Genomic DNA, 17,212 nt, shown 5'->3' with positions numbered 1-17,212 from the left:
TGTACAGCCTTTCCACGTTGCATCTGCACCTATCAAATATTTATCTACAGTTATTCACTGTTGCTACATCCACAGTGTTGGTCTGTGATTTAATTTGTCGTTCAGTTGGGAACATAATGATCCACAACAATTCACCACAAGACTACACGAATGTTAGCTACAAGGTTCACTGCGTCATGACAAGATGTATTGAACATTCAACTACCGCTGTACCTGCGAAGATTCATTAGCACATTCACATTTATGAACTCAGAACATTACATTTAGGGTGAATAAAATTAACATGAAGTACAATCACTGTTAAGTTGCCTACTTAAATTAATATTGCTTTTCTCGTTGATTTATATTAAAAAAATATATTTGGGTTTGTGCCAATACAAACCACCGAAGGTCACGAGATGAAGAAATTGTTTTATCTTATCGACTAACATTATCTCGACCAGGTTGGTAAATTGATGGTTCGTATACCATCTTTCTCAACGCCCTGATAAGCGGTGAGCACTCTTAGGATAGCAAACGCAGGTGTATTTAATTCGTATGTGAGGACCAATTCATGTGTGAGATTTGTTGTTGAATGAATATGGTTCACAGTCCGCAACATGGGAATGAATTTCGGCTCTTACAGTGCGTCGCCATATTAATACTGAAGGGAAATTTCCCTGATTTATCTTTGGCAATAATGGCACCAAAGCACGGGTAAAAAAATATACCAGATGCTCTCCTCCCTTTCCCACAACCTAAAAAGCTGATAGTTATGATTTTGTTTAACTACCGAGACAAATAATAAGTTAACGGTAAATAAGCAACATCTGAACATGGTGGGATTAAGGACCCGGGGCAGGGGACAACTCGAACACTCGTGTCGCTGACTAACTGAAGCTATTGAGCACGGAGAGAAAACATCAAAAACAAGAAATAGCCCCCTCCTTCAGCGCGTGTCACAATCGCAAGCAGGACTCGACCAGGATAACGCTTGTGAAGGGCGACGACTCCAGTTAGCTAGCTAGGTACTCCCTAAACATAGCTAACCAGCTTTATTCTATAGTAACCTAGAATTAGGTAACACTTGCTAACCATTAAGAAAGCTAATGTTGCTAATATTACTGTTTAGCTAACTGGCTAACGGTACTTTTTAGCTTGCTTATCAGCTAGCCAGCTCAGCTCCTACTAGCTAGTGAGCTAGCGGATTGAAACGCGGGTTTGACGGTTCAGTTTATATTACAAAATACAGCAGGCTTGCTAACTGCATTAGAAAGTTATAAGAGCGGTTGACAGATTTTAATTTCGTTACATTTTTCAAGCTCACTTATCTAACGCTAGATACAATCCAGACTGAGCTGGACTCCGTTCCATAAGCTAATGTTAGCGAGTGCGAGCTAGATGGTGGCTAAATTCACATAGCGTGCTAGCTGATTTGACTTGCGGGAGTGGACTGTCTGCATATTAATTTCTAATTAACTTGCTAACATGTGCATGCTTGGAGTAATTGTGGTTGGGTTCCAAAGATGTTATCATCAACTAGATAGCCATATGCTATGCTTTTAAACTTCATTGAGTGTAGAGGTAAGTTAAGCGTGGTTAGGCACTAACAACAGCAACATAGTGCCAGCGAATCGAATTCGCAGCACAGGACTTTAGCTAGCACTAGCTGTATGGTTTGTTTGGACTTCAGTGTTCTTTGATACCCCAGTAAATAAGCTAGTCCCTCTATTCGCCCCCCTTCGGGTTCAACTGTTCAACTGAAGACCCAAGGCCAAGATTGATAAACCGGTAAGTGATGACATTTGCCCTTGCTGTCGGCGAGCTGGCAATAGTCTAGGACCAATGTACTAATTTTGTCGTTTTAGCTAGCTAAAACGTTAACTGTTTATGTCTGATATCAGTTCATTGTGTCAACGTACGCTGCTACATATATATATATACCAGCTGATATTATTGCCAGATAGCTTACTAATTAGTAAGATACCGTGGCACTAGACTAGTCTAGATAACGTTATTCTTAACTTGGCTTTCGTCTAGCTAGCCTAACTAACATTCAGTTCATTTCAAGATGGCAAGCTGCAAAGGTCAACTAAATCGCTCGCTGGTGAAGTATTTGCTCATAATTAAACCAACTTCGTTGCTAACTAGTAGTAACGTCTTCATTCACTAATGTTACCAATAATATGCAACTAGCTTCCTAGCAACTTTGCTGCCCATGCAGTAAGCGTAGCACAACTGTCAGTAACGTTACATAGCGAGAAGGCTCACTCTGTCCTAGTCTATCGTTATATAGTGAGAAGACTCTCCCTGCCTTAACGCAATGACTTAATTATAAGTATGGATGAATCTAACGTTAGCCAAGTTAGGTCAACCTTAATTTACTCCTCATAACCTGTTAGCTAGCTGAAATGATGGTATATCGCTAGAGAAATGTATTGCCTCTCATGATTTAATGTCCACGTCGCCCTTTCTGTTACGCACACAACGTTAGTCCAGCTAACGTTATAAATCCGGAGCCAGCTTCTACTGTGAGCTAACGTTAGCTAGTTAACTACGTAGGTGATGCAGTCAGTTGCAGATGCAGCGCTTTGGTAACTTGGCTAGCTGTCACTGACCGCACAGAGATTAGCTGCGTAGCATGACAGTTAGCAGGTTCGCTAGTTAGATTCTGTACTGACCGGATGTGTAAGGGTAAGAACCCTGATTTTTAAACCAAGGGTACGGTCCGAAGAGTGCAGTGTTGTGACTGGTGATCAGTTAACGTTAGCAAGCATATCTTCTTGTCACTGGATAGGAAGTATTTACTGCCACTGTCTAGCTAGGCATATTTCAGCAGCTAGCTGTGACTAGTGTTTTCATGGGAAAAAACGTCATTAAATATTTGGGGTGACCTTTGCAGAATAAGCCACTGTTTGTCGAATGTCACGGGGAGGGACAATGCAGAGATGGAGCTGCAATTATTTACCGATGCCATTGGCAACAGTAACATCATTTGACATTCTTGGCATTAAGTCCGCTAGTCTAGCTGCACGACTATCCGTTCGTTTTTACATAAGAGTACTCTGTCGTTCGTAACATTTATCACAAATGACAGCTAAATATAAATGCTGTTTTTAGTAAACGCCAGGGAGAACACATCCACTTCGTCCAAATGTATGCTCTTCGCAGAGATTTTTTGAAATAATCAACAGTTTTTCACTTACAAATGAAGTAAAATGACAATTTTACAGCAGCGATATTTTACCTTGGTTTTGATACTGTTACGTTTGTCCTTCATGGCGTGTACGTGACATCATGGTAATGACCGATTTATGGTTTAATATGTCATAATTATACAAATAGCAGGCTTGTCATACAAACCTTGCACTAAAGTGTTTTGTGTTATATCAATGAGGTGTTATTCTAATTGTTGATATAATCATATATGCATACACCTATGTTAAACGTGGTCAAAGGCAGTGGTTTTGTACAGGAATGGTGTGGTAGCCTGCAGGGATAACACACTCAGGAAGACTGCTTTATTATCAAGAGTTGTAGTGGATTTGTTTGTTTGTGTGTCTATTCTCAGGCATAGGTTATCTGGTCCTGTTGAACTAAAGGAGATTAGTGGTTCTGCGGAAAAAGTTTTGCTTGTTTTTTCAGCACAAACATAACCCATCCTAATGGAATTGTGTGAGTGCTGGGGATTTTTGTAAAGGTTGCTCAAGGGGGAAAAAAACACAAAAAAAGGGAATCCAATCTTGGTCTTTTTTTGTTCTACGGTTCTTCAGGAAACAGCTTTTTTTAAATGAGAAAACTACCATCTTTGTAATCACGCAGTGTTCTTTCTGGTTTCCAGTATGTTACCTGGCAACACATGGCACATGCAATTGCACATGTTATTGCTACTATTGTGAAAAGCAGCCATAATGTTGAAGAAGACCAGGCATTCCAGTTCATAAAGCAAATAAGAAGTGGGCTGTTACAGCTGGTGCTTAATTTTGAGTTATAGGTGAACACAGCAATTTACATCGTAGCGTAAATTTAGTATAAAGCATTCACATGGCTATATAGGCATGAACATTTTTAATTGTGTCCATTAAAAAGGAAGGGAATTAAATAGAAAATTTCATATTTAAAAATCCGCTCCAGTTAGTTGTACGTTTACATTATGTTTTAGAGTTTAGCAGAGCGACTGTCTGTTTCTTACTGGGTCAAGTTTCAGGATTTTCCTAACCTGTGTGGGTGGTGGTCTAAGAAGGGCAGTTGGCTCTACAGCCCCAGCTTGTGCGCTTCACTGCTATCACAGAGTGAGACATTAGAAGCACTGACTTGGAGGCCTTTGGTCTCCCCTTACACCTTTATGTTATTGACCAAAGCTTTTCTTGGATCTGCCTCATTTGGAATCGATGCAGACTAAGAAACTGACTTTGCCAATATTTTTGCAGCCTGGCCTTTAATTTGGGTACAGGACTTGTGTAGTTCTAAACCCAAGATCCTAGACCTAAGATTTTAACTGTGAGCATTGCCTTCAGCATCTCTGCTCCCCACACACAGTTTCTAATCTTACCTTTGTTTGGTCTGTGAAATAGCAGTGTTCTCAGAAATGTATGTTTTTGGCCTGTAAGGTGGCTCTTCAGTTTCCTACTCAGTCTTTGGGAGTTTCAGTGTGGCGGGGCAGTCAGTGGTTGCTTGTTGTCTGTGATCAGGTCACCCATTGATACCATGTATTGCACACAGGGCACATAGGCTGGTGGCATCAGAATAATCTTCCAAATCCTGCCCAATGTGCATCATGCTGTTTTCATCAAAAGTGCGCTCAGGCTGTTGATCAAATATGCAGAGTTATTTTGTTTCTTTAATAGACGCAAACAATAAAGCTGGCTCCTCAGGCTCTGCATTTTTAAAATTGTGTGTCAACAAAGCAATTTGTGCCGTAATGACTTGGATTGTGGTTCGTCTTCCAGCACTCGAAACCGTGCACTGTAGACTAAGTCCGCTTTTAAAGATTAGCTACTTTATATGTTTATTTTCCCCCAGCCCACTGAATGGTAATGGTTAGTGTGGTGGTTTACTATAGTAGCAGCCAGTGTTTTCTAACATTAGATTTTGATTTAGTGCCTAGAATGTGAGTGGTGTGAACCGTAATGCTGAATGCAGTCAAATCGAGCCTGCCGAAATGAAAGGGCGCTATTTAAACCTTGGAGAGGAAGGGCTTCACCCACACACACACACACACACACACACACGCGCACACACTGGTCCTGTCTGTGCGTATGATGGTCTTTTTGAGCCGTTCTGTGTGTGGAATTCCGTGTGACACGCGCTGAGTTGAGGCAGACGTGGGATGATTGGGTCAGCTGCATGTCCTTTAAAGGTAATGTGTGGCAGTGCACATGTTGGGCTGCTGTGTGCTCATCTCCTGTGCATGTTCTCGTGTGCTGTGCGGAGTGACGTGCGCGCACACATACACGCACGCACTTGTGCACACGCACACACATGCACGCATGCACACATGGTAAGATAGGAGGCAGGAGACTTAAGAGGACAACATGCTTGTGTTTTTTTGACATTACATTGAAAGTATAAAAAAACCCCTTAATCCCAAGTGTGAACCTAAAATATCTATGAAATATTTAGACATAGTTTCTTCAAAGTGTGTTATTCTGAGCACCTTTAGCATCGAATGCTAGTCCTTTTATAAGCGATAATTCGGTGTTGTTAGCCCAGCCCAAACCTGAGCTTGTTCTGAGGGGTCTCGCCCCCCCCCCCCCCCCCCCCCTCAGTATTATGTCCAGAGAGCTGGCTGCCCGTCGCCCCACACTCACGTGCCCCAGCAGGCTGACTAATACCCACAGCATTCCCGTCCCCTCGCTCCTATTAGGATCGTTAAACCCGTTTCCCATCACCCCCTCCTCATAGGTAGACAGTGTGTCGATTCCCCTCAGGTCACCTGTTGGATGTGGCCCTGCCCCAGGATGGATCCCCTTCCTCTGCCCCCCCACCCTCACCCTACCTCCCTCGTGGGTGACCGGCCCAGTGACTGCAGAACAGAGTCCAGGTCAAATGGAGAAGGCAGTGCCTCCCTAAAGCCCTCTATATCCACGTGTGGTTCAGTGTCCTGAAAAGCCTCAGTGGTTTTTATTATGTTGTTTTTGGGTTCTCGGTTAAGATTTAGCGCAAAGCTACCTGTTTTTCCATGTTTTTTTACAGTATTTTCCCCTCAAAGCCTCACCCCCCATTTTTTGTCTTAGGAAAGGGCTGAAATGGAAAGCATAAACAAAGAATAAAACTACGAGCTCAGCAACGGTGGAGAATTTGCAGCTGTAAAGCTTGTATTTGTGGGAATGTGTGCACCCATGCTGCTGTTCTGGCAGTTTTAATGTGTTGACCAATGCTTGAACTTTGTTTTGTACCCCTCCCAGGCTGACACACACACGAGCACACACACACAAGTTTGCTCTCACATGCTTGCACATTCAAACACATGAGCACACACGCTCGCACACACACACTCACTCACACACATGCTCGCACACCTGTACGGCCAGTGGCTCTTCCTCGAGTCTAAATATGAGGCTGTTCTGTGCAGGACACTGCCTTAAGCCAGAATAAGACCTTGGACAGGGAAGGTTTTTCTCTGTTGTTTGAATACCTTCCTAATCCTCCTCCTTCCTTCCTGTGTCAGGAACAAGGCCAGGAGCAGTGGCAGCGTGTACTTTATTACGTTACTGTCTAAGCATTCGAACCCCGTCCAGCTCACCCCAAGCCACCAGCTCTAATCTGCCTTTTCTGTCTCTGCCCAGCGTGTTATTCCAAGTGGTGTTTGGTCAAGTTATTCTGAAGAGCTCTTTGTGTTGAGCCTGTTAAGGAAAGGTGTGTTTAGAGAAAGGCCAAATTAAATCTGACATCATTCTCCTGGTTCCCGGCTGCAGGGCAGGGTTAGCCGGTTAAAGTAATTGTCCTCAATCTCTCCCCGCGGGACCGCGAGCTCCTCCGCGGCGGCTGTGTTCTGGAGCGGGCGGCGGCCGCCCCTGGGCCAGCATCCGCTGCCAGCAGTGCCTGGCAGGCTTTGGCATTCGCGGTGGCGGGGCACGCCGGCGTTCGGCGAAGCGGGCGGAGGGCGGGCGGGACGTGCAGGAGGCCGCAGGGACGGCGAGGTCCCCGCCCCGTGAGCGGGGTTGCCGCGTGTCGGTGTGCAGGGTGAGACCCGGCCCTGCTGTTGGGTTACCTGCATCCGGCCTGTCTGCCTGTCCCAGGGGTCACAGACTGGGTGATTCATGGGAAAGGGGGTCACAGGAGCGCTCAGGCTTTTTGGGACACGCCTTTGATTGGAATCCCTCAGAGCAGAGCGTGAGCCTCACTCCGGGGCTCTGAGCTCAAGTCTCAGCTGTGGCGCTTTGACTCTTTTTCTTAATGTGAACCATTTTTCCCGACGATTGATCCATTTTTTTTCTTGTCGTTTCGATCGTTTCCCGTAAGGCTGCAGTTTTCGATTATTTTATTGATTACTCTATCAATTATTTCATTTCTGAACAATGAAATACCCCATAATAACACCGAGTCTTTCTGAACAGTTTATAGACAGAATGAAGGATCTGGACAATGCTCTGGAAACTGTGCCAGTCTCATGAAGAATATTTTACACTGGCTTTCATCATGATGCAGATTCTATTAGATGCCCTCCCTGCCCGAAACATTCACACAGGTAATTATGTTCATATGAGGGAACCCGTTTGCTGCAGCTGTGCTGTTCCAGCCTTTTCCCCTCAAGTATTCAGCTGCGCTTCTTCATCGACGGACACTTTGGGGAAGCGATTCGGATCTTAAACGACTTTCATCGCCGTGTCAAAATTCTAGTGAATTTTTTAATGGATAATCTGTTTTATTGACGACACTTTGGGGAAGTGATAAGGATTTTAAATTGCTTCATGGCCAGTCAAAGTTATGGTGAATATTATTATTTTGTTATCTGTGAACTCGATCAGTTAGACTGCTTCCTGCGAGCAGTAGCTTTCGTAGCGCGCCGGTGGCTGCAGGAACGGTGTGGGCTGTGCTGACTTCCTGTGATGCTGTGGAGGGTGACTGAGCAGCACAGCCCTCGGGGGCCGCTGCAGTTTGGTTTCCTCAAGGTCACCGCAGTCCTTCAGCGCAGACTGTAACGCGCTGCGAAATGCGCCGTGCCCTGCAGACACACGCGGCTCAGAGCTCTGCCCTGCAGACACACGCACGGCTCAGAGCTCTGCCCTGCAGACACACACACGGCTCAGAGCTCTGCCCTGCAGACACACGCACGGCTCAGAGCTCTGCCCTGCAGACACACACACGGCTCAGAGCTCTGCCCTGCAGACACACACGGCTCAGAGCTCTGCCCTGCAGACACACACGGCTCAGAGCTCTGCCCTGCAGACACACACACGGCTCAGAGCTCTGCCCTGCAGACACACACACGGCTCGGAGCTCTGCCCTGCAGACACACGCGGCTCAGAGCTCTGCCCTGCAGACACACACACGGCTCAGAGCTCTGCCCTGCAGACACACACACGGCTCAGAGCTCTGCCCTGCAGACACACACACGGCTCAGAGCTCTGCCCTGCAGACACACACGGCTCAGAGCTCTGCCCTGCAGACACACACGGCTCAGAGCTCTGCCCTGCAGACACACACACGGCTCAGAGCCATAGCAGCGTGGGGCTCCTTCAGACACGAACGTCCATCATTAGCGCTCTGTTTGGCTATCTCTTCCTGCAGGACGTCTCGCCAGAGCGAGATAAGGCTGGCGTTCTCCCCAGGCTGGACTGCAGGCTCCTCTCCTCTGTTTTTATTCAGGCCCGCGTCAGATCCCTATCTGAAGCTGTTTAACTCCTTTGACCCTGGTCAAATGAGAACACTCCTCCAGATTCCTGAGAACAGTTACTGACCTAAATTGCAGAAAGAAATTTTACCAATGACCAAGAAGTTTGTTCAAGATATTGATAGAAATAGATGTTTTTAAAAAACGTTTTTTAACATATAATTGTTTTGAGGATATAATTGTTTTGTATTTCCTATGGCTTGTAGTTGTGAAGTTTTGCCCCCCTTGCCTGTGTCCAAGGAATGTATTGCATCAAGATACGGCCCATAATCAGGATTAAGAATAAGTTGGTTTTAACCATGAAGGACTTCCATAAGGCTGATGATCTGGTGCATATATGACTATTATATCACTGCTTTATTTATGAATGTGTCATGCATATAAGATTATGGCCACATATGACTTTTCATTCTTAATTCTGATGCTGATTATATGCACAGTAGGTCTAACATGCAGGTCAGACGAGAAGGCCTATTTAGCATCTTGAACTGTGAGCAGGTCTGAGCTGCAAAGGTAGCACTAAACCCTGAAAAAGGCTTTCTGGGCTGCCCCAGTGCTGTCCTTAGTGTGGCATGCCCAGTTGGCTCCTCGACAGGGTGCTTATTATAAAACATTTATTTCATTGTACAGTTTTAGAACACCATAAAAAAAAGGTACTTTAGACATGAAACTCATGTGATCTCTGCTCTGACTTTGGGACATTGTTTTGACAGAATAAGGGGTCAAATACCAGAGATTGATATTTATGAAGGGTACGTGCGTGCGTGTGTGGGTGTGCGTGCGTGTGCAAGTGAGTGTGTGTGTCAAAGACATTTTGCCTGCAGTGTAAAACTCAATGCCTATGGAAGCTACAGTAGCTGATACAGCTGATACAGAGATCCACCGTACTGCCGCTGAGGAGCTGCGTAAATATGCAGCTTCTAAGCTCATTTTAACTGAACTAGTTGGAAATACTGGCACGTGGAACACACTGTCTGTGGAGAACATCTTTTGGCTCTGTGATTGATGGGTGTTTGCAATGCTGTTTTACGATGCACATGTCACGGGAAAGCTCAGAGCAGCAGAGTGAGCTAGATGAGCAGGCTTTTTCTGCACTGTGGATGAGGCATTCATCAAGGAAGTGCTGTTTGCTGTGCTAAGGGATTAGCCTGTGTCCCAGTGAGCTGCTCTAAGTCATCCTATGTGTTGTGTGGAGGAAAACGGCTATTTTAAACATTTGTCACATTCAGGGAATGGTTAATAAAATGTTTTTTCTGAAATGAATTTCTACCAAGATGTGTAATCACATTGATGGCGTGGGCTGAAATCGCATTGTTACTTTGTCAAATACGAAAAATGTTTGGCCTCTTTGCATGATTTTTAATGTGATCTGCTGCCCCTGAAGAAGTAGGCCTAGTTGAAGTAACTGAAGAACTCAGGACTGAAGAGCAGTCTTTTGATAAATTGCACAATTTTTCAAGTTCAATTTTGGTTCCCAATCATACATTTTTTCTGTGGTGCTATAAAGATGGCACTTTTGCTGTTTAAGATTTCCCACACTTTGAGGATTTATTAAAAGCCAAATAGAAAGTGGGAATAGCCTATTCCGGGATAGACAAGTCAGTCATGAATGCATGAAATAATGAAAAAGAAAAAAGACTTGGCCTTCCGATAAAATAGACCTGTCTAGCTTCCCTTTCAGGACTCTTGTCTTCACTTCAGTTTGGAATTTAAAGGAGTTTCTGAGGTTTAACTCATAGCTTTCCTAAAATCTAGCAAAGAGCTGTCAATCATTCCAAAAATGTCACTGGAAATGGAAAATGGTTGAATAAAATGATGTAATTTATCACTGGATTTAGTATCAACATCGCCATCCTGTATTTTCTTTCCATTGTCGTTTATGCTGTAGCTCAGTCTTGTATAGCTATTTCTGTTGTTAATTTCTTTCTTTGCCTGCAGTTGGTTGTGTCACCACATTGCTTTGAACTTAAAGGAGGAGGTGGAGTCTACCAATGAGGCAAAGTGAATACAGCAGCATCAGGGTGTAAAGACCATACTCACGCTATCTATATTCCACACAGCCAGTATTCTTCAAATGATTTACATTAGCGCAACAGCAAAGTCCTTTTAGTGTTGCAAGGACCTTGGTCAAGTCCTAAGTGGTGATAGAGTGCCTGCTTTGCGTAATGAAGAATGTTGAACAATAAAAGTATAATTCTGTGCTTTTCAACTTGAGATTTTAAGTGCCCCATTATAGCCTGATAAGTTGACAGTTCACTTTGTGGTTCCAGGTGCAATATAGCCTACAGTTATAGCTGTTGATTTGTTTCTGGCATCTGTTTTGAGGTTGAAAATGCTGAGCGGTGTGCTACTGTAAATGCAAGCGTTATTTTATTGTTGAGCGCAGGCACAATTTTCGCTGCTAGGATTGAAAAGTAACAGAAAGCAATCTCGTGGTTTTGCCTTTTTTTCCCTAAACCCAACACGCCTGCACCTCCAGCTACAATTATACTGTGGTCATGCCAATTACTGCATTACCTTCACCACCGTCCATGCAGTGGGAAGAAAACTTCTAATTAAAAGAAGTGAAAATGGACATGAATTTGCATGAACATGTCCCTGCCACAAACAAACTAAGATTGGCACACACACAAAGCAAGCTAAATTTAAACATCAAAACCAAGAGCAGGTATCACCAAAAAAAAGGACAAGTACATACGGTACATTCCATGACTAGCTCAGTGGAGCTGTCACTGTGGCACCACTGTGCTGCGAATTTCTGAATGTGACAGAAAAAAACACCTGGACATCTCCATAATGACAAGAACGACCACCCACTCCTGCCCCCCACCCCCCTCCCCACGAGGAACGTGTTGCTCAATGTACTTGTATTGCCTGCATTATTTAAAGGGTTTATGGTTTGAAGAGCTGCTTGCATAACAAGTGCGGGTTTCTATCTGTACTCCGCAGAACAGAGTGTAGACTTTCCTCATGTTCAGTGTTCCCATGATGCTCCACCTCAAGTCCTGTACTGTACCTCAACTGATTGCAGACTCTGTGCAGAAATATTCTGTCCCTATTGAGGGCCAGGGCAGAATCTGGATAGGGCCAGACCTGCGGGGAGGACCTCACAAGCTCAGTTTCAGTCACACCTACCACAGATAGTCATTTGGGATGGTTTAACGTCCAGTGGGACGAGGCCAAGTGGCGCCAAATTTCTAGTGGAACATCTTGATGAACACATCCTTAATTTCCACCCTTTACATTCTCTATTTCACTTGCGTCCGGCAAATCGATCGCTGCTGGGTTTCCGTGGTGTTTTACGGGAAAGGCGTTGGAGTGTACCCTGGGCGCGTGACTGGCTGTTAAATGGCAGTTTGTTCGGTTTTCTGACCCCCCCCCCCCCATGTCACTCGTTGTCGTGGAAAGGTGTAGGATTGGAGTGACTCTGAGTAATTGAGCAGGTGCAGACGGATGAGGTCTGGGCAGATCGGTCTATCTTCCCCGCTCACTTTTATGCCCTTGATTTGCACACACACACACAGCGTCCCCCTAAATCCAAGGTGGACACCAGCTAAAATTAGCCCATTAATGCCCCGGGGCCGGCAGTCAGAGAATAGGTCTGGAATAGATGTGGAGTCCTAATCTACCCGGCCCTGCTTACTAACAGGCCTGTGACAGCAGAAAAGAGGCTTAGAGGGGTCACCTCTCTCTCTCCTTGCCCCTGTCTCTCCTCCCTCTCTCTCCCTCCCTTTCTCGCTCTCCCTCTCTCCACTCCCTCTCGCATATTTTGTCAAAACAAAGGTCCGCCCGACAGCCGGGCTTGTTTTTCTCCTGCTCTCAGCTGTCTCTCTCCCTCCGAGAGCTCCAGCGTGTCCCCGCCCCCCCGCCCCTCGCGCCAGCCCGGGCCCTTAAACTGCCCTCTCTCTGAGTCGCTTCCGCGGGGGCCAGGAGCTGGCTTTGATCTGCTCCCTCCCCCGGTCTCCGAGGAGGACCGTCCCGATCGGGGGCTAGGGGGGCACGTGGGACTATGCCCGAGTGTGCCCGCGCGGCGGCCATTTCCCGATGGAGAGGCCGGAGGTGGAAGGTTGCCCGCGGGACCCTGCCTTCACAGTAAGTGCCCGGGAACCCGGCCGCAGGCCCCGAGGAGCGCGGGGGGCTGCATCCTGGCTTTTATTCTGTCTTCTCTGTTTCACACGTTTTCCCCCGTCTCTGTTCTCTCTCTGGTCCAGATGGGCCTTCATTGCACTGTTGAGCAGCAGGACACTGTTCTCTCTTCATCTGTTCTTCCCTCTTGCGTACAGCAGCTGTACGTCCCAGAGAGCATCTGGGTTTGTTACCTCAGTGACCTATTGTTTTTAGCCGGGGTTCTGTGGGAAAAAAAAGGCTAGCGGGAGTTGGGGTCAGGGCGCAGCAAGCTCTCTGATTGGCTGTAGGGGTGGCGTGGGTGGTGGGGTCAGGGCACAGCAGGATCTCTGGCTGGCTGTTGAGGCGGGGCGGTGGGTGGGGTCAGGGCGCTGCGGACTCTCTGGCTGGCTGTTGAGGCGGGGCGGTGGGTGGGGTCAGGGCACAGCGGGCTCTCTGATTGGCTGTTGGGCGAGCGAGCCTGCTGAAGGACAGTGTCTCTGACGCGGTTCACGGTAAAGGGCGCGAGGGATCAGCAGCTGCTGGCTATTGTTTTCGCGGCATGTTGCATCACCGCCGCATTCTCGCATGAGCCTATCGCACGTCCTAACTTCCTGATGGGCCAGGGAGTGCCGTGCTGGAGAACCTCTTTGCAGCTTCGCTCTCAACTTAATTGGCTCTCGTTTTCATTAGGAGACCGAGTCGGCACCCTCTTGCTTTCCCTCACAGAACCTGTTATTCTCTTGGGTTTTCAAGCAAGAGCCTTGAATTTAATTTGACTTAGTTTCTTTGGCTGGTGAAGCCATGTTGCTTTATTTTAAATGCATGCACCATGCTTCTTGCCTTCATTTTGAAAGGGAAAGTGAACATCAGCACGCATTCAGCTTTGATTGGTGGAAAGAATCTCCGAATTGGTCCAGTCACCCATGCTTGCGCTGTTTTACACTCACTATCGTTTAATATCAGTACTGCGAGCATGTCCTTGTCTGGATGGTGTGACGGTGTCACCTCTTCACCAGTCGGGCTACCACAGTTAATGTGGACCAGGTGCGATTCTGTGACCTGTCCGTGTGTTACAGGTCTAACGCGCTAGCGGATGCTTTAGCTGCGTCGGGCAGCGGCTGGGGGCGGAGCCCCGCTCTGCGGCTGGTAGGGAGAGCCCTCCCCCTGGGGCTCGGTGCTCAGGGCCCTTCCAGACCGCTCATAATTACGCCCTCATTAGCAGTAATGGGATGTGCTCGGCAGGATGTGGTCACTCCTTTATTTTTTTGTGTATTCACTGTTGCGGAGGCCGGCCCAGCTTCCAGAACGCCACGCTGCCTCCTGACGCAGGGCTCCAAATGAATGAAATTAACCGTGATGGAATGATCTGGGATGCACAGTTAAAAATGTGCATGCGCTTGTAAATTCACTCTGCGCTTCGACAGCACAGCAGCGTGTTTTACAGGCTGCGCTGTAGCGGCTGGTCTTGGGGGAGGGAGTTGTTTTTACTGTTCTCGTGTCTCACAAACATGAATTTCTGAGATTGTGTTCAGATGCATATGTCCACTGCTGTGTGCTACCTGGAAATGTGTTTTGGGGCGGGGGGGGCACTTGTATGTGTGTGTGTGTGTGTGTGTGTGTTTACATTGTGTGCTCTTGTTTGTGCATCTGTAAGGAAGCCCAACAGAGGTCTTTTCCTGGAAATCCCAGCCTAGCTGAGCTGAGAGGGCTCTTTATCTCTCAGCCTGCAAATAGCCCTTAATCTGCAACTTCAATCTAGTGTCATGGAGCCAGATGATGTCATTGCCTGATGATGTCAGTGCTAGAGCTCCTCAGATCTTGTTTGCGAATGCATGGCAGCGTTGGAGTGGCTCAGGAGATCTGAAGGCCAGCAGAAATGAGTGCTGTTTGCGGGGCCTGGGCTCCCACCAGGAGGGCTGCCGTATCGGTGACTCCGGTGCGCCGCGGTGTGCGTTTGGGCTCGCCTTCTTTCTGCCCCCAGTCTCACTGGATCCACTTAGCACCCAGGCAGCACAAGGTCGAGGGAGCAGTGGCAGGGATCTCTGGGCTCAAAGCGTGTATGTGTAGCATGTGTAACGGTACCAAAGAGCATGTCTGCCACAGCTTTCAAACCTGTCGGCACTGGGAGATGAAGGTGTGTGCCATGAATGCTTTAGGTGGGGGGGGGTGGGGGTGAACGCTGTGGTTGGGGGCGAGCTCTGTATTTGGGGGGTGAATGCAGCAGTGGGCTCTGAGGAGCATGCCTTGCTCTCGGTTGTAAAGGTTTCGGGTAGGGGCATGACAGCAGGCCCTGGGGATGGTGCTTTGAGAGGGTGCGTAGGGGCTGGATGTGCGGTCCTGCGGTCCTGTTTAGCCGCGGTGCAGGAAACCCGGAGGACCGGCTCGCTAACGGAAGCGGTCTTTGTAATTAAAACAATCAGGGAAAGTACACTGATTGTGTTGTTATGGTGACAGGAAAGGCAAGGACAGTGGAAATGGGAGTGGAAACACTTGAATGCCTTTTTTAAAAAAGAAACGGGTACAAAAATACTCACTAAGCCCCCTCAGGTGCTAAGCCTGCAAACAGTATCAGAACTCCCACTGAAGTAAATGGGAGGGAGACTTGACCCACTTTTTACTGACACATGTACACTCACACACTCGCACACTCTCACGTACACGCACACTCGCATGCACACACTCATCCACACACAAGCACACTCATGTAATAGCACACTTGCATACACACACAGACACACACAGTAGTGCACATGTATGCTTCAGTGGGGATCAGAGCGCAAAGAGATCAACTCGCACCTACTTCTCTGGGTTTGCACCATAAATGAGGACCTCTCAGAAAAACAGCATATAGCTCTGTGTGGCTTTAAATACCATTAAAAGCGAGAGGAGCAGCCAAAAAGTCCTTATCTCCCATATTGTCCTCGCTTGAAAGGTTACAGTATTCAGGGTTGTTCTCACCAGTAGAGCAATACAAGCACGTACGCATGCTCGCAGACACACACACACTCACACACACTCAATGCTGCGTTGCACACAGTACAGCATAATGCAGTCGTTGGTGTTAGAAGTGCAGCCTGTGTGTGGATGAGCTTGCAGAGCTCAGCCCGGAGTGTTCGCCCTGCTCCTGTCGCTGGGGTGGGGGGAGTGTGGGGGTTAGGAGTGGCTGAGTGACTGCAGCGAGCTGCGTAACACAGAGGAGTCCGTGCGCTGCCCCCCCCCGCGCTTGTTTACCCCTCTCCCCCTGGCAGATCTGCGTTGGCCGATGACTCATGCAGTGCCCGAGTGCCTCGGGAAGCGCTGTGAGATTTTTCCCTCTTCTCCCTGTTTCTCCCACCCACCCCCCCCCCCATACTCTTATGTATCTGGAGGATCAGAGTGTATGTGGATCTGCGCAGGCGCATCACTGCACTCACACTCCTGATCCAGCTAATGGAGATGTGTAGAGCCTGGTCTGAGGTCTGGTAGAATCGGCTGTCGTAGCGCCTCACCAGAGCAGAACCCCTGGGCCCTCTGAGGGTACCAGCGGTCAGGTGCCCTCTCTGCCTCGCCTGGACGGACCCTGCGGAATCCGTACCCTGCTAGCCACGATGAAGACATCGCTGGCTGAGTAGGGCAGAGGGAGGGGCAGGGTGGGGGCAGGGCGGGGGCAGAGGGGGTCTCCTCTTGCACTAATCCATCAGCGGGGGGTGAGAATGAGACACCTGAAACCCCCCTCCTGTCCCAGCAAGCCGCTGGTCCGTCCGCCCTCCCCGTGTTCTCAGAATGAAGTCTCTGTACTCACTGGCAAGCTGGACCCCTCCCAATGCTTCACCCCAGCGATGACTGGGCTCTTTCCTGGGATACCATTGCCCCTGCTCTCCCAGCTGTGTGTGTGTGTGTGTGTGTGTGGCAGAACTTACTGGGCTGACCGCTGAGAGCTTCCATACATCATTGTCGGACATGAGAGTACTCCTCAGCAGATTTCTCACAAGATGGCTCCTCCAGATTAAACGCATTTAGATCCTCCAGGGAAATGCTGACTCATCCCTGTGCTTAATGGTAGAGCAGTGTGACCCTCTGACTCATCCCTGTGCTTTATGGTAGAGCAGTGTGACCCTCTGACTCATCCCTGTGCTTAATGGTAGAGCAGTGTGACACTCTGACTCATCCCTGTGGTTTATGGTAGAGCAGTATGACCCTCTGACTCATCCCTGTGCTTAATGGTAGAGCAGTGTGACACTCTGACTCATCCATGTGGTTTATGGTAGAGCAGTATGACCCTCTGACTCATCCCTGTGCTTAATGGTAGAG

General features: G+C 47.7%; 1 protein-coding gene across 1 annotated transcript in view; it reads left to right on the top strand.

Annotated features, from left to right (window-relative positions):
• Positions 1-863: 863 nt before the first annotated feature.
• The window catches only part of ip6k1 (inositol hexakisphosphate kinase 1), a 42,237-nt gene continuing 25,888 nt past the window's right edge, over positions 864-17,212 (top strand). Inside the window, exon 1 of the mRNA XM_035388372.1 lies at positions 864-1,770. The gene's annotated coding sequence lies outside the window, so the exon portion shown is untranslated. The remainder of the gene's footprint in view (positions 1,771-17,212) is intronic.

Source organism: Anguilla anguilla, chromosome 13 (assembly GCF_013347855.1).
Source record: "Anguilla anguilla isolate fAngAng1 chromosome 13, fAngAng1.pri, whole genome shotgun sequence".
NCBI classification, from domain to species: domain Eukaryota; kingdom Metazoa; phylum Chordata; class Actinopteri; order Anguilliformes; family Anguillidae; genus Anguilla; species Anguilla anguilla.
The sequence above is the reverse complement of the archived record's forward strand: the minus strand, read 5'-3'. Positions and strand labels throughout refer to the sequence as shown.